This window comes from Copidosoma floridanum, unplaced genomic scaffold (assembly GCF_036245765.1).
Source record: "Copidosoma floridanum isolate Cflo_tuat_1 unplaced genomic scaffold, Cflo_Japanese_pri ptg000011l, whole genome shotgun sequence".
Lineage (NCBI taxonomy): Eukaryota > Metazoa > Arthropoda > Insecta > Hymenoptera > Encyrtidae > Copidosoma > Copidosoma floridanum.
In genome coordinates, this window is record NW_028321888.1 from 9,617,609 (window position 1) to 9,634,276 (window position 16,668).

At 29.8% G+C, this 16,668-nt stretch overlaps 1 protein-coding gene across 3 annotated transcripts in view; it reads left to right on the top strand.

Annotated features, from left to right (window-relative positions):
• Positions 1-5,362: 5,362 nt before the first annotated feature.
• Positions 5,363-16,668, top strand: part of Trpm (transient receptor potential cation channel, subfamily M) — a 161,883-nt gene continuing 150,577 nt past the window's right edge. For all 3 annotated transcript variants that reach the window (XM_089590071.1, XM_089590072.1, XM_089590073.1), the window contains exon 1: positions 5,363-6,356. The gene's annotated coding sequence lies outside the window, so the exon portion shown is untranslated. The remainder of the gene's footprint in view (positions 6,357-16,668) is intronic.

Genomic DNA, 16,668 nt, shown 5'->3' on the forward strand with positions numbered 1-16,668 from the left:
GTATGGAAAAAAAACAACTTTATATAGTTTTACTTAATACCTATGAGAGGTAGCTTCGTTAATTTCGTTTATTGGCGTTGAAATAGAGTTTTACATACGCCAATATATACTACTGGAGAAGGTTAATATTACATTTGTTTAAGTGCAAAAAAATATACATAACAAATAATACATATACATGTTGAGGTTTTTTTACGTACCGCTGAACAGCCAATAAATTAATTACAGGGTAGGTTTGGTTTTTACGAAAACTGAGCCTAGCAGAATGTTGCCCTCTGTAAGTAACTTTTTTTTTATTGATACCTTCATTCCATCAAGTAAATTTTTTTTTTTTAAATGGTTGTAAAACTTTCCACTCAAGTGGCGTGATATACTATTCCAACTGACTAAGAACAACATAATTTATTTATTTCTGTTAAAACTTAGAAATTACACTATTTTTATTAACTTTCAATGTCCATTCCTAGGCGATGTTTTTCATAAATATAAAGGTTTTTTTCTAAAAATGAAAATTTGGGAGAACGATTTATTTGGAAAAACGCTGTTGTTTTCTAATAAATAATACCAGTATAGGGGAACCTGAGGCTTAAGGCCACTTTTTTTCAATAATTTTTTTAATATATACTATCCATTAAAATGCAATAAAAAAAATGCTAAAAATTCACAAGCATTTCATAAATTAAATCTAAATTTTTTTAATCGCACAATCTAAAACTGTTTTTTAAAGAAATAAGGTAAAAAGATAAGAAGTCTAACGCCTCATGTAGCCCCAGGTATGGAGCTGTTTGGGTCTTGTAGTGGGGCTGAATGAGCCAATTTTATATGGCTGCCTTATAAATTGTTATTGATGTCTCATTTTATCAAGGATGAGACTATAGGGATGATGTGATGAAAAATAAATCGGTGTATAATATTTATTGGAGAAAATTTGCCCAAACCATATTTGTTTTTTTATAATTACTGATAATCTCCTTAACACTAAATGTTTTCTAGGTAATACTTATTTAAATCAAATTTCTGTCTTATTTTAGTCATCAAAACTGTGTTTCAGTTTCAAGCTATTTGTATACATGTATGCCATTTTTCTTACTCTCATAGAAGTAAATCCTTGAAGTTTTTGCTCGTTCAAGAGAATTTGGTTGCATAAAAATTGCTCTTACTCTTCACTGAAAACAGCTATGACCTAATCCTGATAAAAAAAATCAGAGTTATTGTTGCTTAAGGTAGCTCCCTTGTCAACATATATATATATATTCGGGATTTGACGGTCATATAACCTCGAGCGAACATGACCGACGAGGCTGTAATATATATCCTATAACTCTACGAAGTATACTTGATACATAACCGTCAAACTAATTTTTACTCTTTTTCTTCGAAAATATCTCGAGAAAACGTCGGATTACCCTCATTTTGCGCAATGGCATTGGAAAGAAGAAGGATTTTTCTACAAGTATGTTATAGTGTGACTTCGGAGCAATTTCAATTCTTTGAGATAAATGCACGCGTAACTCATTGTCTAATACTCTTCCATAAGACCCTATGTTCATTATAGAAACTTTAAGTTATAATTTCTCGAGATTTTGGCCGATTGTAGGTATAAATAAGGATATCATCGGATTCGGCAGATTAAAATCTATTTAATGGTATACGTCTTGTTTTGCTACTTTTCGCAAGGGAGCTACCTTAAACACAAAATTTCGAACAAGCATAACGACAATATACGAACCTGGTTTATACATGACTTTACGACTTTTTTTTTGTTAGTTTTGCCTTCAATAGTTCAAGCTTGTCTCCTTGACATTTCACCAGGTTTATTTTTTTACACGTCAGCATGTCTTCCGGGCTGAAATTGAACTTAATACTTTTTGCAACGCTTCAGCAGACCAGGACTACCGATTTACTTTTTTTTCATACGACCTCATCACTTTACCGCATCACAACACGTATATAAGATCAAATGTCTATTGGAGAAAAAAAATCGTCTGCTGCTATGCTTGTTTCGTACCATTTTGCCTCATCTCATTGACCCACTTAAATATTAGATAATATATTCTAAACTGTTAATACATATTTTTATAAGGTATTGCATTAAAGTTTAACAGTTTCTTTATTGTTATTAAGTTTTACAAATAAGAAACAAATTTTCTGTAATATTTGTACTCCAGTTTAAAGCTTCTGAAATTTTTTTTTGTACTTTGAATTGTTATTAAAAATAGTATTTCGTTGCAGCGTTTAATGAATAAATCTTGAAGACTAATTAACTACTTATGATAATATGAAATAGAAAAAAATCAATACTACTGGTGGTCTAATTTTTTAAATAATGATGAAGACTGATTCAACGCAGTGGCCCATACAGCCCCAGGTTTCCCTTCTTATTCTTATAATTTAAAGGATAAAGAAATAATTAAATTTTCATTGAAGCCCCGTTTTACATAATTTTTATTACATATGCTTATTAGGCACAGTGACTTTGACTTTTTTTTATATTTTTTAATCAACTAATATTAAATAGTTGTCGAACATTAGTTAATGAAAAAAAATTAATTCAGGAAAACTAAACAACTAGACGTATAATTTTTAATATGAGCTTAAAAGCATAGTAGAGACTGTTATTTTGTAAGAAAAAATAAGGATAAAACTACTTTTATTTATTTTTTTACGGTTTTAGCTCAAAAAGCTATAGTAATAAACTATTCCAGTTTGTTCATTTGTGTTCTTTGAATGAATGATAGCATTACAAATTTGGATGCTTTAAAGGTTAGATTACTCAATGACTTGATTTACTTTTCAAGATATGCTTACTTATTACAATTATTTCATCAATACAATAATTCCTCAGTCCCTCGACATAAGGGACAAAGTGTAATAATTGCGTAGTTCCCCTACACACACGCACACACACACATATATATATACATATATATATATATATATATATATATATATATATATATATATACAGTTTAACATACGAAAAAGCGTTTTTTTTAAATTCATTGTAAAACCTCGTTTTAGCTCCAAAAAAAATTATTTTTTGACACATGAAAGTTTAATTTTTATTAAAATGCATCACTTTAAAGTAGTCTACTATTTTTATGTCTTTAAAAATATTCATACACTGCAACGAGAAGAAAATCTAAGCTGTAATTAGGTTTTTTAGTCTTTAGGGATAAGAATAATTTTCATTGGCTGAGAGAAACTATTACTTTTTAGCTTGTTTTGAAAACTTGATTTTAAAGAAATTTTTATTATTTAAAAACTAAAGAGCATCAATACAGATGTCTTAATGAAACCTTTTTTTTCAAAGGGCACAAAAGTAACTTAGACGTTTGAACAAAATTTTCGGTAGTAATTTGTATATTACAAAAATAGACTACTTGTAAATATAGCATATCCTTAAATATTATTTAGCTAGTTAAAACGTCATAAGAAATTAAAATAATGAACAGCTGTAATTATCAAGTAACGGTGCTAATAATTCATTTAATTCAACAAGTTTTCCGACCCTTCCTCTTTTCTAGCAAAAATGACTATTTTGCTTTTTGTTGGCTAAATAATGTAACTGTTTACTACATTTTACTAATTTCATTAGATGAAATAGAGGAATAGTAAACAAGTTTTTAAAAATCCATTTAAGTAATGTTACATAAGATGAGAATTGAAAATGTGTTAAGTATTTATCGTTTTCCATGTAATCATATACTTAATGTGTCTTAAATAATCTGATTTAAAATCTAGGGCTCACAGCTAGCGGCTGTACGGATAAAGATCAGAATTTTTAAGTTTTTACTGGATACCATATTATTAGTATAGTCTATACACCTATTTACTGGGTCTCTTTTATTTCCCTCATTCTATCTCTTCTCTTTCTCTTTCTGTCTCTCTCTCTCTCTCTTTCTCTCCTTCTATTCTAGTTGGTCTGCATCAGCTGTGCACGGAGCCAAGAGATGCGCAACGAGCAGCTTTGCTTAGCACACTGGCTGGCGAGCTGTACCTATATGGAAAAGTTCATAAAAAATACCAATCATAAGACTAAAAAATAATGTAAGCATTCTAAGAGCCTAAAATAATTTTTTTTTAGTATAGTATTATGTTAGAAAAAATTTAAGAGCGTAAACAAAGTGCAAAAAATTTCAATGTAAGTTTTTAGTTTGAAAATTCGCGAGTGGAAATAGTTTTATTTAATTAACTGGAAATAACTGTTTTAAACAGTGAGTGAAAGAAAAATAATAATGACTGCTTATAAAAATGACTTTCAAGATAAATAACAAACTTTGTTGTTTTCAATCATCTGTCCTAATTTTTTATTGAAACTTCATGATACTTATTATTCGTTATTATTTTTTTTGTTCGCGAGATCGATTGGTATAACAAGTGCCCAAAAAATTATTTTTTAATATAAGTATATATTTTTTTTATCAAATACATTCTGTAATATAATAAAAATAATCTGTTATTAACAATTAATATTATCTATTTTTTCTCGATGAATGTCAAAAGTTATGTGTTAAATAGTTATAATTACCTTTAAAAGTGTTTTCCATTCACTATTTTTCTCTATGTTCTAAGAATCACATGTATGACGAAAAAAAATAATAAAAATGATCACAACTGATAATAAAAAATAATATACGTATTAAATATTACTGGTCTCGAATCTATACTTTTATAGTTATTCTTATCATCAATTATTGTTTGATTCATTAAATTAATTTTTGCTTGGTTAAACTAATTTCTATTTGTATGAAACTTTTTTCTAGCATATGTATGTTAATATGTATGTATTGATGAATGCAAATGAACACATAAAAGATCTGCAAAAGTTTTAGTTTCAGTTGTCAATGCTAAAGGTAAGGTAAACCATAATGATAAAAGGAAAATTATAGATTTGTCCTTACATATCAAAGTTATTGATATTTCTTCATCAGGATACTCTTAGTAAGGCAATAGAACTAATTTAATATCATTGTTTAAGATTAAAAAAAAAGTTTTTAGGATATAATTCAATGAATTACGTCGTAAAAAGTAGGTAAATTTTGCTCATTACGAAATATTAAAAAAAATAGACACTTTACGATTAACGTTCTTATTCATGTGTAAGTCCTATTCAAAACATTTTTTTGCGTATTTGCTCACGTATGGTAGGCGTGACGTCGATGGGAAATGACTATCTCCCGTAAGCTTGAGTGAGACAGAAATATATCAACGACATGCGTCATGCAAGTATAGTGTCTTGCTTGCACTAACGGAAAATGGAATATATTACGCTTTGCACTAGCTTACTGAACTTCGACCGACTGTTCCGAAGTTCGAACGAGTCAACGGCAAGCACGTTGAGTCAGTAGTCCGCTTGTCCTCGGCCTCGGTGCGTTATATACTTAGCGCACTATTTTTTCGTGCTTGTCTCTCTTCCTGACTCTGCTTAAATTCTTGCTAACGTCTACAGCCCCACTTTTCACGCTTTTCCACACTGTTTTAGTACACACGTTTCCTTTACAAATAAAAAAAAGTGTATAGAACGCTGTTGCCCGGGAGGTGCATCCAGGTCGAGTTTCACAGCCATCGATCTGTTCGGCAGTGCGTGCGCCTGAGGTTTAGGTGTGCGTTCCAGTTACTCGATTCATTGAGAGTTTTAGAATGCCTCAAAAGTGCGTGTTCCAATAGCGTATGGATGAAATATCGTGAAAAAGGATATCTTATACAACAAAGGGGCCTCTTGGTTCACAGGTTTTCTAACCTCGAAAAGATACACGCACTATATAATAGAAGCTGTATTCTAACGTCTGCTGTTAACCGTGCTGTTTTTTTTCCAGCTCTGGTCAAAGGGCACATTGACATAGTGGTCTACATATTATGATAGCCACTGCTGGTTAAGTTGAGATTTATTTTGACCAATTCTGCGCAAGTTTATTGGGTGAATGAACTGGTGAGAGGGCTATTCAAAAAACTCAAACAAAAACGTATGTGCTCGAGAGAGAAATGAAGATTTGAAAGCAGAACAGCAGACAGTAGGGAATGAAAGAGTGGAGGGTTATTCGGTCGCTCGATGATTGGTGTTAATTGCAGTTGAAGGCAAGCTTCTGCTGCAGGGCTGAGTGAGAAGCAGGCCAGAAAAAAATAACGTGAGAGAAAGAGAGAGATAGTTAATTAAGTAACGGAGAGATTCTCAATGAAAATAGAAAGCCAAAGTTGTGAGTACTGCTGTTGTCAGTGCAAAGGAGATCAGAATTCTACAGTAATAGAGAGGCACAAGCTGTCAAACTTACGGCAGCACTCGTCAAGTTCCAGAAATATGTTCTCCGCATGTCAGCAAGCAGACGGAAAACACTCATATTCCAGTTATCGCCGAGGTATGGCAGTGCTTTTTTTTCTCTCTACAGTCTCTTTCAATCGTTTCAATTGTTGCGCATTTAAGTTTTCAATATTTTTACATCCTTGTTACTAATGCACCACTGTGCATTAGGCATGCTACAAAAATTTTCCACATTAGCTTTGTATGGTTATTATATGACTATGATTATCTAATATTATTGTATCTTATATTTTTAAGGCTGAAAGTTTTAAAAATATTTTTTTGTACTTCCTGAACATCATTAGTGGGATGTTCATTTTAAAACTATTTAAAATAAGGTAAACTAAAACAAAAAATTCAAAAAGTAGCATGAAACCGAAAAAACAATGTTTTTTAAGTTCGTTCCTATTGTTTTGTTTTAGATTTGACTTATTTTCAAAAAAATTTATTCAATAGGGGTACAAAACCAAATGTTTGAACCAAATTATGTTTCCAAATGAAGTTAACGAATTTTTTATCCATCACTATAAAGTTTTTATCCATGACAAATTTTTTATCAATGTATGTACTTTTGAAAGCTGAAAAAAAACTAAATAAAATTACAAATCAATGGTACTGATGAATATGATAAATAATGGTTTGTCTCAGAGTAGTGAACATACAAATACTTACCCCTGGATTTCTGCTTTATCTAAGAACGCTTTCAAAGAATTAACAAAATTTTAAAATGGCATTTAATAAGTTAAGTTAATTAAATTAACCTTAAAACTAAAGTACATTGCTCCGGTAAAAGTTTTTTGTCTCTCTGTGTATGTGTATGCCCACGAATCCGCGTATATATGTAGTATATAATCAGTCAGATGTTATGGTCAGCAGATGTTGATTCAGCTTGGTTAATTTTTTTTCTCAAATGCTTAATACAGTGAAAGAAAATTTATATTCTTTAACTCTTTTAGTTTTCAAAAATGTGTATATAAAAAATTTATTTAAAAGTTTTTTTGATATTTGAACTCGATTAGTAAATGAAATTTCTTATTGAATAATCTTATACTTAATAAAGTTTCAAATTTTATAAAGTTATAATTATATTTTAGCTAATTGCATTTTCACTTTACTAGATATATCAGATTCGATTTACGCACTTTTTGCAAATTACTTTATTTCTAGTGATGCATCAGATAAGTAGTTTTTTAATTTACAAATAGTATGGAGTATTTAATCATTAAATTTTTTCTGCTTTGAAGTATGTAACAAAATCGATGTAACGTACTTAACCCATACATTTTAGAGTAATTATCTTTATTAACACTTTACATTTTACTTTTTATCTGAGGCTATAGTAGTTTATCGAAATTATAATTTAGTTAAAATTTATAAAAACCATTTATTATTACAACCTTCGAATGTCATTTCAATAACCACCACATGAGCTCATCTTGAACCAATGATATAAGAGATAAAAAAGACTTTATTATCATTGTTTAGATAAAATTCAATCCTTTTTTTAAATTTAAATGCTTAACAAAGTTTAAATAAAAATTTTTTTCCTTTCCTGTACTGGCTCATTTTATTTTAATTTTTGTTTTTTTTTTCTTTTTTAGCCACACTGCCTCACAGGGGTATCTTATATTTTTATCAGAACAAAAAATGTAACAATTTACAAATCAATTAGTTTTCGTGTAAAACAACTTTGGAAGCGAATATCAGAGTGGTACGAGTGGTACCCGATACAATTTAAAATGTTTGTATGTATGTATGTACATATAAAGACGTATAAATCAACTTTCTTGAGAAGTATACATCAGACTAGGCTCAAATTTATATTATGTTAGAATAATTTTTCTACTTAAAAAAAATTCAAGAAGACATTACAAATTCGTTAAACAAATTTTTTTTTCTCTTTATTGTTTAGAATTTTCATTAAAGATGTTTAAGGGGTTGAAACAAGTTGTAAATCTCATTGACATACATTTTTTTTGTGCTGTACAACTTTATTTAAATTATTATCTTCTGAAAAGCAGCAAACATTAAAAAGCAATAAATTAAAAGATTTAGGCCCATTAGAGTTCAAAGTTGACATACCACTACTTAAATTAGACGTATGAAGGTTGTAAATCTTATAAAAATAAAATTTTTTTAAATTTTTACGTATCGCACTTGGTATGCATTTTATGGCTTGTTTCATAATCTTAAAATTGAAGAAAATATTTCATGTTATAACAAAATAAATTCTTTTACTACATATTATATTTTATATTTATGTATAATTAGGAAAAGATGTATGTCTTGCTGTTCTACGTTTTTTTGTTAAACACATTTGTCTAAAGTAATAGTCCAAATCAATAGTCTAAAGTACAATAGTTTAAGAAAACTTATGCAATAGCCCTAATATTGATGAATTAAAATTTTTTTAATTTTATAGTTATGCTTACACTTTTTGTTTAAATAAAAATTCAGTAGTCGTACTGACAATGTCGAGGAAGATGTCCATCGTAAAAAAATTTAATTTTTGCGTTAACTAAGCTGCTTGTTTTATATTATTTTTAGCTTTTTTGTAGTTCTACATGAGGTTCTATGTTAACTAAGTAAAAAAATTTTGCAGTTTTTTATTTTATCTATTTCAACTCTCATAATATGATAAGCAAGAGTGGATCACTAAAATTAATATAAATGATTCCAAGTAATTGTTATAATCAAGCTTTAGTAATATACAAAAGTAGGAGACTCCAATGAAAAAGTAATGTTCAAGTAAATAAATTGTTTTATAAAATTTTACTGTCTGTGTGAAATTGTCCAAATTTATACTAAGTATCAAGAAATCGGTATCAAATATTATAAATTTATTTTCAAATATAAGCAAAAATTTATTCCTTATAGTAAAAGTTTTACTTATTTCATCAATCTCAAGGAAATAAAGCTAACAACAGGATCCATAATTATTTGAATTTGCTTCTAGTACATTTTCATTACAAAAAAAAAGAAAAGAGACTAGTCATAAAATTATTAATTAAGTAATTACATAAGTGTTAGCATAGAAAACTAACTTTTTGTTTTATTTTTTCAATATTATTATTCATAACTTTTGGTACCATTTTTTGAATACCTTGAAACATTACAAGACAAACAGTACAAGTTCAAAAAAAATCATTAAATATTTAACTGGAGCATTCAACTTTTTTGAATTGGGTAGACTTTAAATCTTAAAACTATTGAAGATAATCATAAGCAAGCGATACTAGACGGATAGATATAGCATATAATTAAGAATTTTCTGCGGCCACAACGAAAACTGTTGAAATTGCTTTATATTGTGATCAAAATACATGGAAAAATAGTTTTGGTATATAATCGTACTGGCTTTTTTTGTTATTAAACAAGTAGTACAAATCGACCAGATTTTTTCTCCAAATTACACTATTAACTTATTTTTGTGGAACCTGACTGCAAAAGTAGCCATCGATATTTTGTTTGTTATTTAATTATTAATTACCAGTGCTGATAAGATTATTCGAAACCTTTTTTTCGCGAAGTTATAGAGCAAAAAGGGTGACAATCAACATTTGAAATTTTTATTTTGCAACATTATTAACTTTTAAATTTTTTAACAAAAATTTCTCCACGTTTGGAATTAAATACCTCTGATATTGGGATCGTTTACCGCGTGCAACTTAATATGAAAAATGACGACACGAACGATCATTAGTTGAAAAATTTATTTGGCTGCCCTAAACCTCAGAATACAGCAAGATCCAATTTTCAAAATGGATTTTGTTAAGGATACTAAATATTGTAATTTCGACCTTGATTTTTTATAAAATTTAGTTCTGCAATGTAAACAAGTCGATATAACTCTGACGTTTCATGTTTTACCATATTGCAACTATTTTAACTTTATAGAGTATATTTTTACACGTATTAGAAAAAAAAAGTTTTTGCAATAACATTTTTTTTCACAATAATTACCAGCTTACTGTTTATTACAATTTTTTGAATTTCAACTGTTGTTTCAACTTGAATAATTTTCATTTTATGTTTGTGGAGTATTCTTTGTGGATTTATATGAGATAAAAATTGTTACATACTTTAAAAATAAAAAAATAAAAATATTAGACTTGAACACTTTGGCGTTCTATACCGTTTTCCGAACAGTGGGTTCCATGCCTTTTAGACCAAGAACTGGGTTAAAACTGAATATCAGCCATTAATCTTCAAAAGTTGAGAGACCCTTAATTCGTTGAGATGCACGAGAGCATTGTGAACTTTACGCGAAAACGCTGGCAACAAATGATTATATATATGTATACACTTTATAGTACATGCGCCGGATGAATGTCATCTAACCTTGTCTGCTACGTGCGACAGTGCGACTTCTGCAAAGTAAACAAAGCCTCCTCTGACAGCAAGAAAGCTCCCTTCAAACATTTATTAATTAAAAATTGTATATAAAGTTTAATATTTTGTTTGTTTATCTTTTGCAAAATGATATTTAGTATACCACGTGAAAAATTATAAATTGATTCAGCAATAACAACAATCAACAGTAATAGGTAATATTTATTCAGACCATGTTTTGCAGCAACAAATGCAGAATTTTAATTTGAACATCAGATTTTTTATCAATTATTACTCACAATATATACACTTACATAAAAAACATATTTACCTTAAACTTTGTAAGTATTTTACAATATCTTTCAACTTTTTTTTCGACTTGATAATTCTTTCATTTCCATGAAGACCTTTTTGTAGTAAATGTTGAGCTTCGGTGGCTCCTTTGATTTTGAAAGTTTCAACAATATTTTCATAACTGATACCAAAACTTGCTATCTTTTTTATTAAAGAAGCACTCATTACGCATTTTAATGGTGCCAATGAAGGTTACAGCATTCTGGTTGTTTCACTTTTTTCTGTATTTGTTATTACATCTGTGTAGGAGATTATATTCTTTATTATATCATCAACTGTCAGGTAAGCATTGCTTAGTTGTTCTAACAAACTAACGTTGAACTGTGCATCATGTGCACAATCACAGCATAGAGCAAGAAGTTCAGTGGCTAAGATGGAAAGTTAGTAACCATTCTCTCTATTGGGAAGTTTTTTTTAAAATAAGTTCAATGTATCAGTAAATCCACTAATTAAAACTTCGAATTCTTTCAGCAGATGTTCGTTTTTAATTGCTCGTACGAGTCGTGTGGAGTCGAACGAGCAATTATGTGCCACGAAAATACACCTTCTTCCAAGATTTTTCAAGAAATCCAAGAGCTTTATGAGAACACTTCGCAAAGGTATAGTAGGAACTTCTTGTCCATGCTGGAAAAGCTTCTTATGAGTTTTACTTAATCCGTTAACTTTTGTTGCTGCAGGATTTATGGCCTGCGTAGGAGTGATAAAAGAATTGAAATCAAGTTTACTGCATTTTAACGATATTTGTGAAATATCATTGTATGAATTGAATCCACCAGTTTCTATATAAAAAAATACAACAATTAAGTCATCGGTTTCAAACTTGTACGTACTACCTATGGGAACAGGCATATAATTTTTACTCGAATTGGTATATTCTCCCAGTAGCCCCATGTTACTTTCGTACATTTCTCCATCAGAGTTTTCTTTTCGGTTCCTCAACTGAGATCTCCTGGCTTTGACTTGTAATCTGTTTTTTTTAAACTAGGTTGACTAGATTTTTCTTTTTTTTTCAATGAAATCTTTTCTGATAGTCTCACTTACTTACTTAAAAAAGTACCACATCTTATTTTTAACATTTTTAGAGTTTGTGTGAGATAAAAAGTTCCCAAATTTTTTTGTGCCACGGTTGCTGTAAAGCGATAGTCAGCAGACTCAGTAGTGCAGTATGCAACTGCTTTTGGATTTTTACTACACATGGAGTGATTTAAGCCTCAATTAGCTTGACTACTTGCTGCACTAGCAAATTTAATAGCATTTTCAGCCAATTGAGAAAATAGTTGTTGTAAGTGCTCAAATAATATTGTATTTTTTAGTCTCACCCCTGCAAAATTTTCTTTGTTGTTTTGGCACCAGTCCTTGCAATTATTATGCTGATTGAACAGATGGTGTGGTATGTTTCTTAGGGCAGCTTGAATTCTAGGCACATCTCCTTTGTTTTGGTGCACAGCAAAAGCGAAACATCGTTGTATATGTTTGATTACATCACCAGATAATTCTTTATCTGGGTCTGAAGCAAGTTTTTTTTTAATGTTATACAGCATATTACCTACAGCTTTAGTAGAATGATTCATATCAGCCTGTTTCAGAACTGTATAATTACTCGCAGCTTGTACGGAAGAAATGGAGCAACTATCATTGTCACCAATGAACACTCGAACTTGAACATTGGCATGTTTTAATACTTCACTCTTCGTAACCAGTTGGACTGCTCCATCGGCTTCCATAGCTTTAGCACTACCGTTGAAGTTTAGCCTACAGTCATGCTCTTTAAGTATTCCGGTAAGTGATTGTTTATCGCAGACTCTACATTTTCTATTTTTAGTACAGTAATCTAATACTTTTTTTTTTTACAAGCCAATAAGTGCACAATATCCATTCAAGCTGTCGTATGTAAAACCATTCCCTCATTGGCTCCATCCCATGTCGTAAGAGGCAAAAACTCTTACTATTGGGTTTTCGCTATTTGATCCATCGGTGTTTACGACTAAAAATCCTTCTTGCAAATCGGGAGGTCTAGGAAAACAATGGATGAACATTGAAATGGGATACCAAAGGAGTGAAAGGAGTGGTTGTGAAAATTGTTTGTATTTTAGTCAAAATTAAACAAAGGTTTAATTTTAAGTAAACTGTTATTACATCACATACTAGTTATTTATATAGTTCTTATTCTAACAATGAAGTGAATTCGAGTAAAAATCAAGCTTAACAAAATTGATTGATTAAAAATTGTTTGGTGTAAAAATAAAAACAATGTATAGTTAAAAAAATAAAGTTACTTATGGCTCTAAAAACTTATTAATTAATACAACTGCAACTACTGTAAGTTACAATAATTTTGTTACATCTTCTATATTCTCTATGGTAAGAATTCTTTCCATGACAGTAGCTTCACTGCAGCTCGTTTTAGCAACCTGCTCTATGACGGATCCAACGATTCTTTCATGAAGCTTAAAAGTATTAGATGACTTATCTGGTAGATTCATGGTTCCACATAGTTTGCTCAAATGCACTTGGCCAAGTCCACTATGAACTGCTCCTTAAATTGACAAAAAAATAATAAATTGATAAGTAATTGTGTAACTTACATTTTAAATAATTTATACGATAGTTGTAGTTTTAAGTAAAATAGTTACCTAATGCTGCTTGAGCATTGATAGAAAATAATGCATTTCCACTGGATGGACTTGTGAATTCTTCTCCGCTCTTGACTGAATTTACATACAAACATGACTGACAACGGACATAAAAAATCGAAGCTAAGCCCATCCGTGTCTCTTTTTCAATATTTTGTAAAAGTAATTTTTCTTTGCACATTAAACAAACCATTTGTTTTGACATGTACTGAAGATTGACAATTCTGTTACCGTCAACAGAATACGTTTCATCACAACCAGCCTTTTCATTAGAATTATGTACTCGTTCTTTTCTTCTGTCGAGTCTATTTTGACGACGTTGTAACATTGCGTTGTAAACTTTTTATGTTACGAATTTTCCTTTCCATCGGTACATCACTGTTTTGGTTATGCGTATGAAAAAATAAAAAATAAGACAACTCGCATGACAGGTATTATAACTCAGGGTTGCAACTTCGAAGTGAAAAAATTGAGTAATGAGCGCTGTTGCCACGTTTCCATGATCCAATTCCTAAATAAATTGATTCAATGAATGTATTTTATATTCCTTACGAAGATTGTCAACATTATTTAGTAATGTTTTCAAACAATATTAGATACTGTAACCTGTACTATATGCACTAAAGAATAATTACTTCGCATTTAAATTTATATTTTAGAAGTTGGCGTCCCTACGTTTTCCCTATGTTACAGTACAGGTCCCCCTTACCGCTTCCCCCGCAAAATGATCCTCTTGACCATCCTTAACAAATAGGAGAATTCGGACCAACTTAGTCCACGTTATGAGAATAAGAGTATACTTATATATGTGCTGTACATACAGCGTATGCCCACTTTAAAGTCGATTTTTGAGTAATAAATGAGTTCTAATTTTGCCAACAATATTACTTTTAAAAGGCAACATTTTGCTTTCTGTACCTTATTTTTTATTTGGAGAACGGCATAGCATGCCAAAATGTTTAATTATAATATTTTTTCATTTCAATTTAAGTAGGTAAAGATTATAAACTTATATAATTCAACAAGAAATGCCCTATAGAAATGGAAAAAGAAATTTTTAATTTAAAGCAATAGCTAAAATATTAAAAAATCGTAATAAACACTAAACTGTTTATTACTATTGTAAAAAAACGTTATTGCAGTTATTGATTTTTTTTAAACTCATGCAGAAGCGTACTCTATGCATACAGAAATGCACTCTATGCAAGTAAAAATGGTTGCATTATGATAAAAAAAAAAAGTTAGAGTTTTAACAATTCGTTTATGTTACAAAATTAAATTTAAAAAAAAGAGAGTCAAAATAGCTAAAAAAAATTTTTTTTTAACTTTCATACTAAAGTTCTTAGTATCCTTAACAAAATTTATTTTAAAAATTAAATTTAGCCATACTCAAAAATTCAGGGCAGCCAAATCAATTTTTAAACTAATATTCGTTCTGTAACTGTGTTTTCAATATTAGACAAAAATGAAATTTTTATTAAAAAATGTAAAAGTTGATAATGTTGCAAAATTGAAACTTAAAATAGTGATTGTCACCCTTTTTTCTCTATAACTTCGTGAAAAAAAAGGTTTCAAATAATCTCACCAACACTGATCAATAAATGATTGAATAGCGACCAAATTACAGTTAGCTACTTTTGCAACAGAATGCCCCAAAAACAAATTATAAGTGAAATTCAAAGAAAAATTCCGGTCATTGCTGACTATTTGTTTAATAACAAAAAAGCCGTTAAGAATATGTCTCAAAACTATTTTTTCGTGTATTTTGATTATAATACCAAGCAATTGGAACAATTTTCGACGTAGTCGCAAACAATTCCTCATTAACCATTTTTGAGACTTATGATAGGGTGGTCAGCTAGTCTGCAGAAGATTGCTGGTTTGATTCTCAAAGAAAGTGTTTATTCGTTTTTTAAAATTTTTTTTGGAGAGTTATCATTTTGTATGAAAAATTCTATTTGGTATGTAGTGTATAATTTTGAAAAATAATTGACACTTTTTTTTCCTCAATTAAAAACTTTACAAGATTTAGCCTTTTGAAGATTCTCTATTTTTCATAGCTATGGATATACTCCTTGTGTATGTGACGTCACAATAATATATGCGAAAAACAGTCATTTTAAGTTTTTACCATAAGTCGAGTGAAAATAAATACTTTTTCTTGAAACTTTTAGAAATATTTGGTTATGGTGTTATGTAGACAAGGTTAAATTTTGAGTAAATTTGATGTATACGTTTATACGTTATTTATATATACATTTAGACAAGTTTTAAGTCAATTTTTATACTTATGGGCTCATTTTTTTCGTATTTTTTTGTAGAACATGTTACCATCTGGGGCACTATTTTATTAATTACACAGGCCTGCAAGGAAACTTGAAAAAACTTTTTTTGTAAAACTGAAAAGAAAAACTTCTTGGCACGAAATCAACAATTTTTATTAACACATGATATCATCGTTGCACCTCGTTTTTTAATAATTTAAATCAATAAAATTCATGTAATTGATGTTAATAAAGTCACCCATTACGAGCACATAAAGTTATGCTATGAAAATTCAAAATGGCGGACACAAAATGGCGTTTCATAACATGGGAAAGTGATTGTTTCCGACTGTAAGAAACACAGATATCATTCTTTTGTTAAGGTCATTTTTTAATACGTGGCACCTCTGGCGAAATATTAAGATGCATAGATTCAAATGGCCCACCGTGTATATACACAATTCATTTTACAATTAGGCGCTATACCACAACCATTGTCATTTTCGTATGCTATTGTCAGATGACATCGCTGCTTTGATCAGAGTGAAAACTAATTTCGAATGACTCAATTTGTCCAAATTTCGACTTATTTTATTTTACTGTCTTCTTTCGTAAATGTGTCTTAGCATATGTGTTGTTTAGCTCATGAATTTGGCTGCTAACGACGAAAAAACACAGCACAATACTTGTTTTGTTACAAACCGGGTTACTGATGGAGTTCACATTACGTATACATAAATATACCACTGAATTTTTCTCCATTGAGTAAATCATGCTGTGTTCTCAT